We start from the raw sequence: 20,279 nt of genomic DNA, 5'->3' as shown, positions 1-20,279 counted from the left end.
AGAAATGTAAAAAACCCATAGGTCCTAAAAATAAAGTCAGATCAAATTCAAAAGTACACCATTAGAACCGCCTTGTCCGAAACCCCTTGAAAGGAAACTTACCGCCCTTTGGCTTGAACAGCAAGGGAAATATATTGGCTTGAAAATCAAGAAAAGTGGCAGCTACTACAAAATTCAGCCTAAACGAGATATTTTTTTATACTCCGGGTTGCAGTGGTAGCTAGCAACCTAGTAAGAGACGATCACGTCCAATGTTAAGAAATATAAAAACCCAAAGTTCCTAATAGAGGAGTCAGATCAAAACAAAAAGTACACCATTAGAACCCCCTTGTCCGAAACCCCCGTATAGGAAACTTTCTGTCCCTTGGCTTGAACAGCAAGGGAAATATATTGGCTTGAAAATCAAGAAAAGTGGCAGCTACTACAACATTCTGCGTAAACGGGATATTTTTTTCTTTTTTTTTCTTTTGTATCCAGAGATAGCTTGGCACTGGAACGTCGTAGAGGGTTGTTCAATAGCTCATTTTAAAGGAAATTAATTGGGTTAAAAATCTATAGTAACTAAAATAAATTATTTCTAAAAGAGAATAAATTTTTCCACCAAAAACGGCATTTTTGATGTCTTTTCACACTGCAGTCTTTCAAACATAATCGTATACCAGCGGTAAGATTTGAACCCACGCCTCCGAAGAGACTGGTGGCTAACACCAGTGTCTTGGACCACTCGGCCAGGCTGCTTCTCATAATTTGGGTTGCAGCAGTAGCTAGCAACCTAGTAAGAGACGATCAGTCCCATGCTAAGATATATAAAACCCAAAACTCCTAAAATAGAATAAGATCAAAATAAAAGTACATCATTAGAACTACCTTGTCTGAAACCCCACTAGATAAATTAGAGCTATGACGTGAATAGAAATACAGGAAATTATATTGTTGTTTATAATTCTAATGGTGGCAGTTACTACAACATTCTGCCTAAACGGGATATTTTTTTCTTTCTTGTTATCCAGAGATAGCTTTGCACTGGAACATCGTAGAAAGTTATTCATCCGGGTTGCAGCGGTAGCTAGCAACCTAGTAAGAGACGATCACCTCCAATGTAAAGAAATATAAAACCCCCCAACTCCTAAAAAAAGAGTCAGATCAAAACAAAAAGTACACCATTAGAACTGCCTTGTCCGAAACCTCTATAAAGAAAACTTACCGCCCTTTGGCTTGAATAACAAAGAAAATATATTGTCTTAAAAATCAAGCAAATTGACTTTTACCACGTTATTCTCCACAAACGGGATATTTTTTTCTTTCCGCTTGATTTTTCTTCTCAGCTAGCTGGGCACTGGAAAATCATAGAGAGCTGTATAATAGCTCATTTTAAAGAAAATTGCAACATCTAGTGCCTTTTGTAATTAAAAATAAAATACTTTTTAAAGTAGAATCAATTTTGTCAAAAAAATTGCATTTTTGATGTTTGTTCATGCTGCAGTCTTTTCAAAGATATTTGAATTTTGAAGCAATCAAACAGTTCATGGTAATGAACTCTATAGTAATAATAGCTACTTGTCTCAATAGTAACCGAAACTCCTGGAACCAAAATTTTATTTTTTGGCTTAATCGCTAAAATTATTATGTAAACTGCAAAAATATCTATGATGCCTAATCAGTAATAATAATTTCTTAATTTAAACAACAAAATACATGAAAATTTTATAATTAGTTTTACTTTTTGTCTCCTGGAAGAAATTTTTTTCATATCAGTTCAAAGTTATTATTGTATCCTGGAACCAAACTTTTTTTGGTTTGTAACCCGTAAAGTACGTATCTCCATATTATTGTCTTATAATTGCAATTATTTTATTTTTTAGTCCAGAATCGCTAAACTTATTATGTAAACTGCAAAAATATTTGTGGTGTCTAACCAATAATACTAATTTTGTAATTCAAACAAGATAAATACCTGAAAATTTCAAAATTAGTTTTTTTCATGCTAGGTTTATCCGGGTTGCAGCGGTAGCTAGGAACCTAGTAAGAGACGATCACGTCCAATGTTAAGAAATATAAAAACCCATAGTTCTTAAAAAAAAGAGTCAGATCAAAACAAAAAGTACACCATTAGAACCGCCTTGTCCGAAACCCCTGCATAGTAAAATTTCTGTCCCTTGGCTTGAACAGCAAGGGAAATATATTGGCTTGAAAATCAAGAAAAGTGGCAGCAACTACAACATTCTGCCTAAACGGGATATTTTTTTCTTTTTTTCTTTTTTTTTTTCTTTTGTATCCAGAGATAGCTTGGCACTGGAACATCGTAGAGGGTTGTTCAATAGATCATTTTAAAGGAAATTAATTGAGTTAAAAATCTATATTAAATAAAATAAATTATTTATAAAATAGAATAAATTTTTCCACCAAAAACTGCATTTTGATGTCTTTTCACACTGCAGTCTTTCAAACATAATCGTATACCAGCGGTAAGAATTGAACCCACGCCTCTGAAGAGACTGGTGGCTAACACCAGTGCCTTGGACCACTCGGCCAGGCTGCCTCTCATAAATAAATATATATGTGAATTTGGGTTGCAGCAGTAGCTAGCAACCTAGTAAGAGACGATCAGTCCAATGCTAAGAAATATAAAAACCCAAAACTCCTAAAAATAGAGTCAGATCAAAACAAAAGTACATCATTAGAAATACCTTGTCTGAAACCCTACTAGATAAATAATGAACGTCATCATAGTTTTATATTAGAGTTATGACGTGAATAGAGTGACGTCATAATTAGTATATAAGGAAAGTCAAAACTGAAAATTCTTTCATTCTTGATTATACAATAAAGAACGACACCTTGCCCATGTTAACTAAAACATAAATAGGGATTATGTAATTTCCAATAGTATCATGGCTGTAGAGAAGGCTGATACCTAGTTACAATAAAAAACGATCATTGGAATAACAAAAATTGAATACCTTTGGAATTAGCTAGCTACTTGATTATTTGAGACTCGTCTCTTACTATTTAAAAGAAGAAAAAGCCGTAGGCTTTTTCCTGTGTGTAATCAGTTTATTATCATAGGCAGCGCGCTAGCACTGCCTGAGTAAAGAACGATGTGGGCACAATGTGTTTTTTTTCCGGGTTGCAGCGATAGCTAGCAACCTAGTAAGAGACGATCACGTCCAATGTTAAGAAATATAAAAACCCATAGTTCCTAACAAAGGAGTCAGATCAAATTTATATTAAAAGACGATCACTGAAATAACAAACCTTTCCTTACATTGGACTTAGTTAGCTACTTGATTGTTTGAGTTTCGTCTCTTACTATTTAGTAGTAAGTACAAACTTGCTAGTTTTTATTTATAGTGAAAAAACGAACTCAAGTCCAAAGAAACTGAACCCTGTGGTTCATTCAAATTATCTTCATTATTTTAGCTAGAATGTAAATAAACAAGTTTCTTTTTTAAATTTTAAATTGAAAAGATAGTGCTTTTAATTCAACATATTAAAAGTTCTCCCCGACGGGGAATCGAACCCCCTTCTCCCAGGTCACAAGTGGGCATGCTTACCATTAGACTAACGAAGACTTATAAAATAGAAGTTACATATAAGATATGATAATAATTTTTTAACCGGGTTGCAGCGGTAGCTAGCTAACATTCAAGGACGTATCCAAAGTATAATAAAGAACGACCTCTTGCCTATACTAAATTTTATTGGCCACTTAACTATAGTATAGGTTAGTAAAGCTTACACATCTGGGTTGCAGCGGTAGCTAGCAACCTAGGAAGAAACGATCACTTCCAATGTTAAATTTTTTAATTCAAACCAAAAAAAAATCATAACCAGAAAGAAAATAAATCAAAATATTTCCCATACCGGTAATCGAACTCGAGCCAGTCCGGGCTGCAGCGGTAGCTAGCAACCTAGTAAGTGACGCTCACGTACAATGTTAAGAAATATAAAAACCCATAACTCAAATGTCTAAGCAAAAACTATGGATATTAAGTTCCAACATTCTAGGAATGATTAGGGGAGGTTGAAGTAGAACATCCAGGTTGTCAAAAGGGTTAGTGTCTGCAATGTCTAAGCAAAAACTATGGATATTAAGTTCTAACATTCAAGGAATGATTAGGGGAAGTTGAAGTAGAACATCCAGGTTGACAAAAGGGTTTGTGTCTACAATGTCTAAGCAAAAACTTTGGATATTAAGTTCTAACATTCAGGGAATGATAAGGGGAGGTTGAAGTTGAACATCCAGGCTGTCAAAAGGGTTTGTGTCTGCAATGTCTAAGCAAAAACTATGGATATTAAGTTCTAACATTCAAGGAATGATTAGGGGAGGTTGAAGTAGAACATCCAGGTTGTCAAAAGGGTTTGTGTCTGCAATGTCTAAGCAAAAACTATGGATATTAAGTTCTAACATTCATGGAATGATTAGGGGAGGTTGAAGTGGAACTTCCAGGTTGTCAAAAGGGTTTGTGTCTGCAATGTCTAAGCAAAAACTATGGATATTAAGTTCTAACATTCAAGGAATGATGGGAAGTTGAACAACCAGGTTGTCATAAGGGTTTGTGTCTACAATGTCTAAGCAAAAACTACGGATATTAAGTTCTAACATTCAAGGAATGATTAGGGGAGGTTGAAGTAGAACATCCAGGTTGTCAAAAGGGTTTGTGTCTGCAATGTCTAAGCAAAAACTTTGGATATTAAGTTCTAAAATTCAGGGAATGATTAGGGGAGGTTGAAGTGGAACATCCAGGTTGTCAAAAGGGTTTGTGTCTGCAATGTCTAAGCAAAACTATGGATATTAAGTTCTAACACTCAAGGAATGATTAGGGGAAGTTGAATCCGGGTTGCAGCGGTAGCTAGCAATCCGGGTTGCAGCGGTAGCTAGCAACCTAGTAAGAGACGATCACCTCCAATGTTAAGAAATATAAAAACCCGTAGCTCCTAAAAAAAGAGTCAGATCAAAACAAAAAATACACCATTAGAACCGCCTTGTCCAAATCCTCCATAAAGGAAACCTACCACCCTTTGGCTTGAATAACAAAGAAAATATATTGGCTTGAAAATCAAGTAAATAGATTTTTACCACGTTATTCTCTTCAAACGGGATATTTTTTTCTTTTTTCTTTTTTTTTCTTTTGTATCCACAGATAGCTTGGCACTGGAACATCGTAGAGGGTTGTTCAATAGCTCATTTTAAAGGAAATTAATTGGGTTAAAAATCTATAGTAACTAAAATAAATTATTTCTAAAAGAGAATAAATTTTTCCAATAAAAACTGTATTTTTGATGCAGTGACGTCATAATTACTATATAAGAAACGTCAAAACTGCAAATGGTCTCATTCATGAATACATAATGGTTAGATCAAAGCAAGCTGCACGCAAGTTAAAAAATCAGTACTAAAAAATCAAGAAAAGTGGCAGCTACTACAACCTGCCTAAACGGGATATTTTTTTTCTCTTTTCTTTGTTTCCAGTATCCGGGTTGCAGCGGTAGCTAGCAACCTAGTAAGAGACGATCACCTCCAATGTCAAGAAATATAAAACCCCCCAACTCCTAAAAAAAGAGTCAGATCAAAACAAAAAGTACACCATTAGAACCGCCTTGTCCGAATCCTCTATAAAGGAAACTTACCTCCCTTTGGCTTGAATAACAAAGAAAATATATTGGCTTGAAAATCAAGAAAATTGACTTTTACCACGTTATTCTCCACAAACGGGATATTTTTTTCTTTCCGCTTTTTCTTTCTGCTCAGCTAGCTGGGCACTGGAAAATCATAGAGAGCTGTATAATAGCTCATTTTAAAGGAAATTGCAACATCTAGTCACTTTTGTATTTAAAAATAAAATACTTTTTAAAGTAGAATCAATTTTGTCAAAAAAATTGCATTTTTGATGTATTTTCATACTGCAGTCTTTTCAAAGATATTTGAATTTTGAAGCAATAAAACAGTCCATGTAATGAACTCTATAGTAATAATAGCTACTTGTCTCAATAGTAACCGAAACTCCTGGAACCAAAATTTTCTTTTTTGGCTTAATCGCTAAAATTATTATGTAAACTGCAAAAATATTTATGATGCCTAATCAGTAATAGTAATTTTTTAATTTAAACAACAAAAATACATGAAAATTCTAAAATTAGTTTTGCTTTTTGTCTCCTGGAAGAAATTTTTTTTTCATCTCAGTTCAAATTTATTATTGTATCCTGTAACCCGTAAAGTACATATCTCCATATTATTGTCTCATAATTGCAATTATTTTAGTTTTCAGTCCAGAATCACTAAACTTATTATTTAAACTGCAAAAATATTTATGGTGTCTAACCAATAATACTAATTTTGTAATTCAAACAAGATAAATACCTGAAAATTTTAAAATTAGTTTTGTTTTATGCTAGGTTTTAGATACTCGACACGGGATTTTGTGTGTTACAATAAAGAACGACACCTTGCCCATGTTAACTGAAACATAAATAGGGATTATGTAATTTCCATCAGTATCATGGCTGTAGAGATGGCTAAAACCTAGTCCGGGTTGCAGCGGTAGCTAGCAACCTAGTAAGAGACGATCACGTCCAATGTTAAGAAATATAAAAACCCATATTTCTTAAAAAAAGAGTCAGATCAAAACAAAAAGTACACCATTAGAACCGCCTTGTCCGAAACCCCTGCATAGTAAAATTTCTGTCCCTTGGCTTGAACAGCACGGGCAAGATCGTGGCTTGAAAATCAAGAAAAGTGGCAGCTCCGACAACATTCTACCTAAACGGGATATTTTTTTTCTTTTTTTCTTTTTTTTTTCTTTTTTTGTATCCAGAGATAGCTTGGCACTGGAAAATCGTAGAGGGTTGTTCAATAGTTCATTTTAATGGAAATTAATTGGGTTAAAAATCTATAGTAACTAAAATAAATTATTTCTAAGAGAGAATAAATTTTTCCACCAAAAACTGCATTTTGATGTCTTTTCACACTGCAGTCTTTCAAACATAATCGTATACCAGCGGTAAGAATTGATTTACAATAAAGAACGATCTCTTGCCCATAGTTATAATAAAGTATAATAAAGATCGAACTCTTCCCTATACTAACTTGCATAGGCAACTTCACTATAGTGAAGATTACAGTATTAGAAATAATTTACATTATTAAAAGTAAAGAATAAAGAATTACATTAAAAGACGATCACTTTTTCCGGGTTGCAGCGGTAGCTAGCAACCTAGTAAGAGACGTTACATTAAATTACATTAAAGAACGATTCCGGGTTGTACACAAAGGATCGATAGTATAAAAGGAATTTTATAATAAAGAAAGAATATTTTACCGATTATCAACTAATAACTATATATGACGTAATAAGTGACATGACGTAATACATTAAAAGACGATCACTGAAATAACAAACCATTCAGTACATTGGACTTAGTTAGCTACTTGATTTTTTGAGTTTCGTCTCTTACTATTTAAAAGAATAAAAAGCCATAGGCTTTTTCCTGTTTGTATTTATAGTTAAAAAACGAACTCAAGTCCAAAGAAACTGAACCCTGTGGTTCATTCATATTATCTTCATTATTTCAGCTAGAATGTAAATAAACAAGTTTCTTTTTTAAATTTTAAATTGAAAAGATAGTACTTTTAATTCAACATATTAAAAGTTCTCCCCGACGGGGAATCGAACCCCCTTCTCCTAGGTGAAAAATAATGAAAAATCATTTTGATGTCTTTTCATAGTGTTATCGTAAGAAACGACATCTAGCCCATGTTAATTGAAATCCGGGTTTCTTCTTCTTCTTCTTTTCCAGAGATAGCTTGGCACTGGAACATCGTAGAGAGCTGTTCAATGGCTTATTTTAAAGGAAATTAATAGGGTTAAAAACCTTTTGTAACTAAAACAAATTATTTTTAAAACATTATAATAAAGAAAGAATATAAAGTTGTAAAGATACAAAGGGATTAAATTTTCTCGTATTATATTATAATATATAACGTAAAAAGTGATCCGGGTTGCAGCGGTAGCTAGCAACCTAGTAAGAGACGATCGAGTCCATTGTTAAGAAATATAAAAACCCATTGCTCCTAAAAAAGGAGTCAGGTCAAAACAAAAAGTACACCATTAGAACCGCCTTGTCCGAAACCCCTGTATAGGAAACTTTCCGTCATTTGGCTTGAACAGCAAGGGAAATATATTGGCTTGAAAATCAAGAAAATTGAGTTTAACCGCGATATTCTCTACAAATGGTATATTTTTTTTCTTTTTTCCTTCTTTTCCACAGATAGCTTGGCATTACATTAAAGAACGAACTTTTTTCCATAGTAACTGAAGTATTATAAGTTATCCGAGTTGCAGCGGTAGCTATCCGGGTTGCAGCGGTAGCTAGCAACCTAGTAAGAGACGATCAAGTCCAATGTTAAGAAATATAAAAACCCCTAAATCCTAAAAAAAGAGTCAGATCAAAACAAAAAGTACACCATTAGAACCGCCATTTCCAAAACCCCTTTATAGTAAAACTTTATGTTATTTGGTTTGAGGATGACGCTCCCTCCACAGTCAATGCAAGGGTTGTAAGTGATTGTAGTTTTTATTATGGGGACGCGATCGTCCTTCACTATATTACTACCACCAAAACCCATGTTTCTCATTTAAAATCCTTACAACTTCCATTTCAAACAATTTCATGCTGTTTCATTTTCCTTTCAGATTTCTATGCTTAAAGTGCTTTTTCAATACCCACTTTTAGATAAATAATTACCATAATTTTCCACTGTAATTGCAGCTTCAGGTGGTGGGCAGTTTATCACATCATACAGAGCTATAATATACAATTGTTTCAGCTTCATTGCATGAAAGCCATTTTGTCCCTTTTTTGCCCGTACAACACCATGATCCCTTGAAAGGTAAAAATACTTCATTCCTCCAATCATAATACCGTTTTCGGAAAACTCATCTGAATCATATTTTGATACAAACGCTTTTTATAATAAAGATCAAACTCTTCCCTATACTAACTTGCATACGCAACTTTACTATAGTTAAGATTACAGTATTTATATTTTTTTTTACATGAATAGCTTAGTTGCCTGATTTTCTGTGGTTTTTTAATTTAAAACACGAGACAGAGTATAGTTGAAAACAAAGGTGGTAAAAATTTCCTTCGACCTGGATTTGAACCAGTGACATACGTCCGTTTGCCGTCCGACGACTCTACCAACTGGGCTACCGAAGGCTTAGACTATTATTTGACTAAATATTATATCATGTATATCCGGGATGCAGCGGTAGCTAGCAACCAGTAAGAGACGATCACGTCCAATGTTAAGATATATAAAAACCCATAACTCCTAAGAAAAAGGTCAGATCAAAACAAAAAGTACTCCATTAGAACTGCCATGTCTGAAACCCCTGTATAGGAAATTTTCTGTCACTTGGATTGAACAGCAATGGAAATATATTGGCTCGAAAATCAAGAAAATTGACTTTAACCACGTTATTTTCCACAAACGACATATTTTTTTCTTTCTCTTTTTTTTCTTTTCCACAGATAGCTTGGCACTGGATCATCGTAGATAGTTGTTCAATGGCTCATTTTAATTGAAATTAATTGTGTTAAATTATAAGAGACGATCACGTCCAATGTTAAGAAATATAAAACCCCATAACTCCTAAAAAAGAGTCAAATCAAAACAAAAAGTACACCATTAAAACCGCCTTGTTTGAAACCCCAATGAAGGAAACTTGCCGCCCTTTGGCTTGAATAACAAAGAAAATATATTGGCTTGAAACTCAAGAAAATTGACTTTAACCACGTTATTCTCCACAAACGGGAAATTTTTTTTTCTTTCCGCTTTTTCTTTCTTCTCAGCTAGCTGGACACTGGAAAATCATAGAGAGCTGTATAATAGCTCATTTTAAAGGAAATTGCTACATCTAGTGCCTTTTTTAGTTAAAAATAAAATGGTTTTTATAGTAGAATCAATTTTGTCAAAAAAATTGCATTTTTTTGTATCAGGAACCAAACTTTTTTGCCTTAACCCGTAAAGTACGTATCTCTATATTGTTGTCCTGTATTTCCAATGAAAATTATTCAAAATTTTCCGGGTTGCAGCGGTAGCTAGCAACCTAATAAAAGACGATCACGCCTCATAGTAAAAACTAAAGTAACCCATAACTCCTTTAAAAAAAAATCCATATGAAAACAAGAAGAACACTATTGGAACCGCCTTGTCCAAAACCTCTATACATTAAACTTACCGTCCCGTGGCTTGAATATCAAGGAATATATATTGGCTTTAAAATCAAGAAAATTAACTTTAACCACGATATTCTCCACATACGGCATCTTTTTTTCTTTCAGTTTGATTTTCCTCCTCAGCTAGCTGGGCACTGGAAAATCATAGAAAGCTGTATCATGGCTCAATTTAAAGGAAATTGATATATCTAATCACTTTTGTAATTAAAAATAAAATAATTTTTAAAGTAAAATCAATTTTGTCAAAAAAAACTGCATTTTCATTTAAAAGCTTGATGAATGACAAAACGATGACGTCCAATGTTAAGAAATATAAAAACCCATAACTCCTAAAAAACGAGTCAGATCAAAACAAAAAGTACCCTACTAGAATTATAATAAAGAACGACCTCTTGCCTATACTAAAATAAAAATCCATTACGTACATTTGATTTAGTTAGCTACTTGATTGGTTGTTATTACATTAAGGGACAAATATAGGCCTCTTAACTATAGTATAGGTTAGTAAATTTACATTAAAAGACGATCACTGAAATCACAAACCATTCCATACATTGGACTTATCCGGGTTGCAGCGGTAGCTAGCAACCTAGTAAGAGACGATCACCTCCAATGTTAAGAAATATAAAAACCCGTAGCTCCTAAAAAAAGAGTCAGGACAAAACATAAAGTACACCATTAGAACCGCCTTGTCCAAATCCTCCATAAAGGAAACCTACCACCCTTTGGCTTGAATAACAAAGAAAATATATTGGCTTGAAAATCAAGAAAATAGACTTTTACCACGTTATTCTCCCCAAACGGGATATTTTTTTCTTTTTTTCTTTTTTTTTTCTTTTGTATCCACAGATAGCTTGGCACTGGAACATCGTAGAGGGTTGTTCAATAGCTCATTTTAAAGGAAATTAATTGGGTTAAAAATCTATAGTAACTAAAATAAATTATTTCTAAAAGAGAATAAATTTTTCCAATAAAAACTGTATTTTTGATGCAGTGACGTCATAATTACTATATAAGAAACGTCAAAACTGCAAATGGTCTCATTCATGAATACATAATGGTTAGATCAAAGCAAGCTGCACGCAAGTTAAAAAATCAGTACTAAAAAATCAAGAAAAGTGGCAGCTACTACAACCTGCCTAAACGGGATATTTTTTTTCTCTTTTCTTTGTTTCCAGTATTTATAATAAAGATCAAACTCTTCCCTATACTAACTTGCATACGCAACTTTACTATAGTTAAGATTACAGTATTTATATTTTTTTTTTACATGAATAGCTTAGTTGCCTGATTTTCTGTGGTTTTTTAATTTAAAACACGAGACAGAGTATAGTTGAAAACAAAGGTGGTAAAAATTTCCTTCGACCTGGATTTGAACCTGCGACATACGTCCGTTTGCCGTCCGACGACTCTACCAACTGAGCTACCAAAGGCTTAGACTATTATTTGACTAAATATTATATCATGTATATCCGGGATGCAGCGGTAGCTAGCAACCTAGTAAGAGACGATCACGTCCAATGTTAAGATATATAAAAACCCATAACTCCTAAGAAAAAGGTCAGATCAAAACAAAAAGTACTCCATTAGAACTGTCATGTCTGAAACCCCTGTATAGGAAATTTTCTGTCACTTGGATTGAACAGCAATGAAAATATATTGGCTCGAAAATCAAGAAAATTGACTTTAACCACGTTATTTTCCACAAACAACATATTTTTTTCTTTCTCTTTTTTTTCTTTTCCACAGATAGCTTGGCACTGGATCATCGTAGAGAGTTGTTCAATGGCTCATTTTAAATGAAATTAATTGGGTTAAATTATAAGAGACGATCACGTCCAATGTTAAGAAATATAAAACCCCATAACTCCTAAAAAAGAGTCAAATCAAAACAAAAAGTACACCATTAAAACCGCCTTGTTTGAAACCCCAATGAAGGAAACTTACCGCCCTTTGGCTTGAATAACAAAGAAAATATATTGGCTTGAAACTCAAGAAAATTGACTTTAACCACGTTATTCTCCACAAACGGGATATTTTTTTTTCTTTCCACTTTTTCTTTCTTCTCAGCTAGCTGGACACTGGAAAATCATAGAGAGCTGTATAATAGCTCATTTTAAAGGAAATTGCTACATCTAGTGCCTTTTTTAGTTAAAAATAAAATGGTTTTTATAGTAGAATCAATTTTGTCAAAAAAATTGCATTTTTTTGTATCAGGAACCAAACTTTTTTGCCTTAACCCGTAAAGTACGTATCTCTATATTGTTGTCCTGTATTTCCGATGAAAATTATTCAAAATTTTCCGGGTTGCAGCAGCAGCTAGCAACCTAATAAAAGACGATCACGCCTCATAGTAAAAACTAAAGTAACCCATAAATCCTTTAAAAAAAATCCATATCAAAACAAGAAGAACCCTATTGGAACCGCCTTGTCCAAAACCGCTATACATTAAACTTACCGTCCCGTGGCTTGAATATCAAGGAATATATATTGCCTTTAAAATCAAGAAAATTAACTTTAACCACGATATTCTCCACATACGGCATCTTTTTCTTCTTTCAGTTTGATTTTCCTCCTCAGCTAGCTGGGCACTGGGAAATCATAGAGAGCTGTATCATGGCTCAATTTAAAGGAAATTGCTACATCTAATCACTTTTGTAATTAAAAATAAAATAATTTTTAAAGTAAAATCAATTTTGTCAAAAAAAACTGCATTTTCATTTAAAAGCTTGATGAATGACAAAACGATGACGTCCAATGTTAAGAAATATAAAAACCCATAACTCCTAAAAAACGAGTCAGATCAAAACGAAAAGTTCACTATTAGAATCCGGGTTGCAGCGGTAGCTAGCAACCTAGTAAGAGACGATCACCTCCAATGTCAAGAAATATAAAACCCCCCAACTCCTAAAAAAAGAGTCAGATCAAAACAAAAAGTACACCATTAGAATTATAATAAAGAACGACCTCTTGCCTATACTAAAATCAAAATCCATTACGTACATTTGATTTAGTTAGCTACTTGATTGGTTGTTATTACATTAAGGGACAAATATAGGCCTCTTAACTATAGTATAGGTTAGTAAATTTACATTAAAAGACGATCACTGAAATCACAAACCATTCCATACATTGGACTTAGTTAGCTACTTGATTGTTTGAGTTTCGTCTCTTACTATTTAAAAGAAGAAAAAGTCGTAGGCTTTTTCCTGTTTTTTATAATAAAGAACGAACTCTTTCCTATACTAAATAAGCCACTATTTTTATTAAGGTTATATGACTTTTAGGGGTTGTTTCCCCCTTTTTTCAGTGATGGTATAATAAAGAACGACCTCTTGCCTACACTAAATTTATAGACCACTGAACTATAGTATAGGTTAGTAAGGTTTACATAAAGGACTGATCCGGGTTGCAGCCGTAGCTAGCAACCTAGTAATTATAATAAAGAACGAACTTTAGCCAATACTAACTGAAATGTTTATGATAAATATTATCCAGGTTGCAGCGGTAGCTAGCAACCTAGTAAGCGACGATCAAGTCCAATGTTAAGAATTCGGTTTGCAGCGGTAGCTAGCTACCTAGTAAGAGACGATCAAGCCCCATAGTAAAAACTAAATTAACCCATAACTCTTAAAAAAAGATTAAGATTAAAAAAGAAGTTATAATAAAGAACGAACTCTCCCCTATACTAACTTGTATAGGCTACTTCACTATAGTTAAGATTCCAGTTTTTTATATCATGACAATGCAAAAGGTATGAGAAAAAACTACAAAACTCTTTAAACTACAAAAATATTTAGAATGTTTCTGTAACAACTTCACTTTATCAAAAGAAACTATATACATTCCTAAAAATGTTTAAATGAGTCTTATTTTATCTTAATGTTTAAACAACTGTATACAATATTTTACATTAAGAGACGATCATTGGAATAAAAAACCATTGCATACTTTGGATCCGGGTTGCAGCGGTAGCTAGCAACCTAGTAAGATCCGGGTTGCAGCGGTAGCTAGCAACCTAGTAAGAGACGATCACCTCCAATGTTAAGAAATATAAAAACCCGTAGCTCCTAAAAAAAGAGTCAGATCAAAACAAAAAGTACACCATTAGAACCGCCTTGTTCAAATCCTCCATAAAGGAAACTTACCGCCCTTTGGCTTGAATAACAAAGAAAATATATTGGCTTGAAAATCAAGAAAATAGACTTTTACCACGTTATTCTCCCCAAACGGGATTTTTTTTTCTTTTTTCTTTTTTTTTCTTTTGTATCCACAGATAGCTTGGCACTGGAACATCGTAGAAGGTTGTTCAATAGCTCATTTTAAAGGAAATTAATTGGGTTAAAAATCTATAGTAACTAAAATAAATTATTTCTAAAAGAGAATAAATTTTTTCAATAAAAACTGTATTTTTGATGCAGTGACGTCATAATTACTATATAAGAAACGTCAAAACTGCAAATGGTCTCATTCATGAATACATAATGGTTAGATCAAAGCAAGCTGCACGCAAGTTAAAAAATCAGTACTAAAAAATCAAGAAAAGTGGCAGCTACTACAACCTGCCTAAACGGGATATTTTTTTTCTCTTTTCTTTGTTTCCAGTATTTATAATAAAGATCAAACTCTTCCCTATACTAACTTGCATACGCAACTTTACTATAGTTAAGATTACAGTATTAATATTTTTTTTTACATGAATAGCTTAGTTGCCTGATTTTCTGTGGTTATTTAATTTAAAACACGAGACAGAGTATAGTTGAAAACAAAGGTGGTAAAAAATTCCTTCGACCTGGATTTGAACCAGCGACATACGTCCGTTTGCCGTCCGACGACTCTACCAACTGAGCTACCGAAGGCTTACACTATTATTTGACTAAATATTATATCATGTATATCCGGGATGCAGCGGTAGCTAGCAACCAGTAAGAGACGATCACGTCCAATGTTAAGATATATAAAAACCAATAACTCCTAAGAAAAAGGTCAGATCAAAACAAAAAGTACTCCATTAGAACTGTCATGTCTGAAACCCCTGTATAGGAAATTTTCTGTCACTTGGATTGAACAGCAATGAAAATATATTGGCTCGAAAATCAAGAAAATTGACTTTAACCACGTTATTTTCCACAAACAACATATTTTTTTCTTTCTCTTTTTTTCTTTTCCACAGATAGCTTGGCACTGGATCATCGTAGATAGTTGTTCAATGGCTCATTTTAAATGAAATTAATTGGGTTAAATTATAAGAGACGATCACGTCCAATGTTAAGAAATATAAAACCCCATAACTCCTAAAAAAGAGTCAAATCAAAACAAAAAGTACACCATTAAAACCGCCTTGTTTGAAACCCCAATGAAGGAAACTTACCGCCCTTTGGCTTGAATAACAAAGAAAATATATTGGCTTGAAACTCAAGAAAATTGACTTTAACCACGTTATTTTCCACAAACGGGATATTTTTTTCTTTCCACTTTTTCTTTCTTCTCAGCTAGCTGGACACTGGAAAATCATAGAGAGCTGTATAATAGCTCATTTTAAAGGAAATTGCTACATCTAGTGCCTTTTTTAGTTAAAAATAAAATGGTTTTTATAGTAGAATCAATTTTGTCAAAAAAATTGCATTTTTTTGTATCAGGAACCAAACTTTTTTGCCTTAACCCGTAAAGTACGTATCTCTATATTGTTGTCCTGTATTTCCGATGAAAATTATTCAAAATTTTCCGGGTTGCAGCAGTAGCTAGCAACCTAATAAAAGACGATCACGCCTCATAGTAAAAACTAAAGTAACCCATAAATCCTTTAAAAAAAATCCATATGAAAACAAGAAGAACCCTATTGGAACCGCCTTGTCCAAAACCGCTATACATTAAACTTACCGCCCCGTGGCCTGAATAACAAGGAATATATATTGCCTTTAAAATCAAGAAAATTAACTTTAACCACGATATTCTCCACATACGGCATCTTTTTCTTCTTTCAGTTTGATTTTCCTCCTCAGCTAGCTGGGCACTGGAAAATCATAGAGAGCTGTATCATGGCTCAATTTAAAGGAAATTGCTATATCTAATCACTTTTGTAATTTAAAATAAAATAATTTTTAAAGTTAAAATCAATTTTGTCAAAAAAACTGCATTTTCATTCAAAAGCTTGATGAATGACAAGACGATCACGTCCAATGTTAAGAAATATAAAAACCTATAACTCCTAAAAAACGAGTCAGATCAAAACAAAAAGTACACTACTAGAATTATAATAAAGAACGACCTCTTGCCTATACTAAAATCAAAATCCATTACGTACATTTGATTTAGTTAGCTACTTGATTGGTTGTTATTACATTAAGGGACAAATATAGGCCTCTTAACTATAGTATAGGTTAGTAAATTTACATTAAAAGACGATCACTGAAATCACAAACCATTCCATACATTGGACTTAGTTAGCTACTTGATTGTTTGAGTTTCGTCTCTTACTATTTAAAAGAAGAAAAAGTCGTAGGCTTTTTCCTGTTTTTTATAATAAAGAACGAACTCTTTCCTATACTAAATAAGCCACTATTTTTATTAAGGTTATATGACTTTTAGGGGTTGTTTCCCCCTTTTTTCAGTGATGGTATAATAAAGAACGACCTCTTGCCTACACTAAATTTATAGACCACTGAACTATAGTATAGGTTAGTAAGGTTTACATAAAGGACTGATCCGGGTTGCAGCCGTAGCTAGCAACCTAGTAATTATAATAAAGAACGAACTTTAGCCAATACTAACTGAAATGTTTATGATAAATATTATCCAGGTTGCAGCGGTAGCTAGCAACCTAGTAAGCGACGATCAAGTCCAATGTTAAGAATTCGGTTTGCAGCGGTAGCTAGCTACCTAGTAAGAGACGATCAAGCCCCATAGTAAAAACTAAATTAACCCATAACTCCTAAAAAAAGATTAAGATTAAAAAAAGAAGTTATAATAAAGAACGAACTCTTCCCTATACTAACTTGTATAGGCTACTTCACTATAGTTAAGATTCCAGTTTTTTATATCATGACAATGCAAAAGGTATGAGAAAAAACTACAAAACTCTTTAAACTACAAAAATATTTAGAATGTTTCTGTAACAACTTCACTTTATCAAAAGAAACTATATACATTCCTAAAAATGTTTAAATGAGTCTTATTTTATCTTAATGTTTAAACAACTGTATACAATATTTTACATTAAGAGACGATCATTGGAATAACAAACCATTGCATACTTTGGATCCGGGTTGCAGAGGTAGCTAGCAACATAGTAAGATTATAATAAAGAACGAGCTCTTGCCTAAACTAAATTTTATAGGCCACTTAACTATATCCGGGTTGCAGTGTTAGCTAGCCACCTAGTAAGAGACAATCACGTCCAATTTTAAGAAATATAAAACCCATAACTCCTAAAAAAGAGTTAGATCAAAACAAAAAGTACACCATTGGAATCGCCTTGTCCGAAACCCCTATATAGGAAACTTTCTGTCCCTTGCTATGAACAGCAACGGAAATATATTGGCTTGAAAATCAAGAAAAGTGGCAGCTACTACAGCATTCTGCCTAAACGGCATCTTTTTTTCTTTTTCTTTTCCACAGATAGTTATAATAAAGAACGACCTCATGCCTATACTAAATTTTATACGCACCTTAATTATAGTATAGGTTTTCCGGGTTGCAGCGGTAGCTAGCAACCTAGTAAGAGACGATCACGTCCAATGTTAAGAAATATAAAAACCCATAGTTCCTAAAAAAGGAGTCAGATCAAATTCAAAAGTACACCATTAGAACCGCCTTGTCCGAAACCCCCGTGTAGGAAACTTTCAGTCCCTTGGCTTGAACAGCAAGGGACATATATTGGCTTGAAAATCAAGAAAAGTGGCAGCTACTACAACATTCTGCCTAAACGGGATATTTTTTTTTCTTTTTTTCTTTTCCACAGATAGCTTGGCACTGGAACATCGTAGAGAGTTTTTTAGAGTAAAGAACGATCTCTCGCCCATAGTAACTGATATATGTTGGTTCCAGGGGTAGCTGCAAGCTATCCAGATTGTAGTTACATTAATCCGGGTTGCAGCGGTAGCTAGCAACCTAGTAAGAGACGATCACCTCCAATGTAAAGAAATATAAAACCCCCCAACTCCTAAAAAAAGAGTCAGATCAAAACAAAAAGTACACCATTAGAACCGCCTTGTCTGAAACCTCTATAAAGGAAACTTACCGCCCTTTTGCTTGAATAACAAAGAAAATATATTGGCTTGAAAATCAAGCAAATTGACTTTTACCACTTTATTCTCCACAAACGGGATATTTTTTTTCTTTCCGCTTGATTTTTCTTCTCAGCTAGCTGGGCACTGAAAAATCATAGAGAGCTGTATAATAGCTCATTTTAAAGGAAATTGCATTTACAGTAAAGAACGATCGCTCATGCATAGTAACTGATATATGGTGGTTCCAGGGATACTTACTTGTGGCTCGTCTCTTACTATTTCAAAGAAGAAAAAGCCGTAGGCTTTTTCCTGTTTGTAATGATATAGCATAAAACGAATTCCAAGTTGTAACTGACGTCATCCTGGTTGTTATAGTAAAGAACGAACTCTTGCCCTTAGTTACCTACTATGTCATGTCAAATTAGCTAATTAATTTCATCTAATTTTGTTTAAAAATAATTACTACACCGGGATTCGAACCCAAGACAATTAATTGAAAGCCAACTACCCTAAACCACTAAACCATATGAGATATATATAGAAAGCTAATTAATTGTTTTATGATCTCTTATAACATAAATTTCATCGGATATAGCTGAAACCTAGTAAAGAACAAACCACGGCACATAGTAACTATTTCCGGGTTGCAGCGGTAGCTAGCAACCTAGTAAGAGAAGATCACGTCCAATGTTAAGAAATATAAAAACCCCTAACTCCTCAAAAAAGATTCAGATCAAAACAAAAATTACCCCATTAGAACCGCTTTGTCCAAAACCCCTATAAAGGAAACTTACCGCTCTTTGGCTTGAATAACAAAGAAAATATATTGGCTTGAAAATCAAGAAAATTGACTTTAACCACGTTATTCTCCACAAACGGGATATTTTTTTCTTTCCATTTTTTTTTCTCCTCACCTAGCTGGGCACTGGAAAATCATAGAGAGCTGTAAAACAGCTCATTTTAAGGAAATTGCAACATCTAGTCATTTTTGTAATTAAAAATAAAATACTTTTTAAAGTATTTTATTTTTAATTACAAAAGTAATTAATTTTGCAGAAAATTATACCTTCTTTACTGAGTTACCTGTAGTTTTTATAAAATCATATTACTTTCATAACAAAATTTTTTACTATCCGGGTTGCAGCGGTAGCTAGCAACCTAGTAAGAGACGATCACGTCCAATGTTAAGAAATAAAAAAACCATAGTTCCTAAAAAAGGAGTCAGATCAAAACAAAAAGTACACCTTTAGAACCGCCTTGTCCGAAACCCCTGTATAGGAAACTTTCTGTCCCTTGGCTTGAACTTCAAGGGAAATATATTGGCTTTAAAATCAAGAAAATTGACTTTAAACCACGTTATTCTCCCCAAACGGGATATTTTTTTCTTTCTTTCTTTTGTTTCCAGAGATAGCTTGGCACTGGAACGTCGTAGCCCTTTGTTCAATGGCTCATCCTAAAGGAAATTAATTGGGTTAAAAACCTTTTGTAACTAAAATAAATTATTTCTAAAAGAGAATAAATTTTTCCACTAAAAACTGTATTTTTGATGCAGTGACGTCATGATTACTATTTAAGAAACGTCAAAACTGTAAATGATCTCATTCATGAATGCATAATGGTTAGATCAAAGCAAGCTACACGCAAGTTAAAAAATCAGTACTACAAAAAAAACAGAGATAGTAATCCGGGTTGCAGCGGTAGCTAGCAACCTAGTAAGAGACGATCACGTCCAATGTTAAGAAATGTAAAAACCCATAGTTCCTAAAAAAGGAGTCAGATGAAATTCAAAAGTACACCATTAGAACCGCC

The sequence above is a fragment of the Artemia sp. Qi Xiang Cuo genome, chromosome 1 (genome assembly GCF_049724085.1).
Source record: "Artemia sp. Qi Xiang Cuo chromosome 1, ASM4972408v1, whole genome shotgun sequence".
NCBI lineage: Eukaryota > Metazoa > Arthropoda > Branchiopoda > Anostraca > Artemiidae > Artemia > Artemia sp. Qi Xiang Cuo.
The sequence above is the reverse complement of the archived record's forward strand: the minus strand, read 5'-3'. Positions refer to the sequence as shown.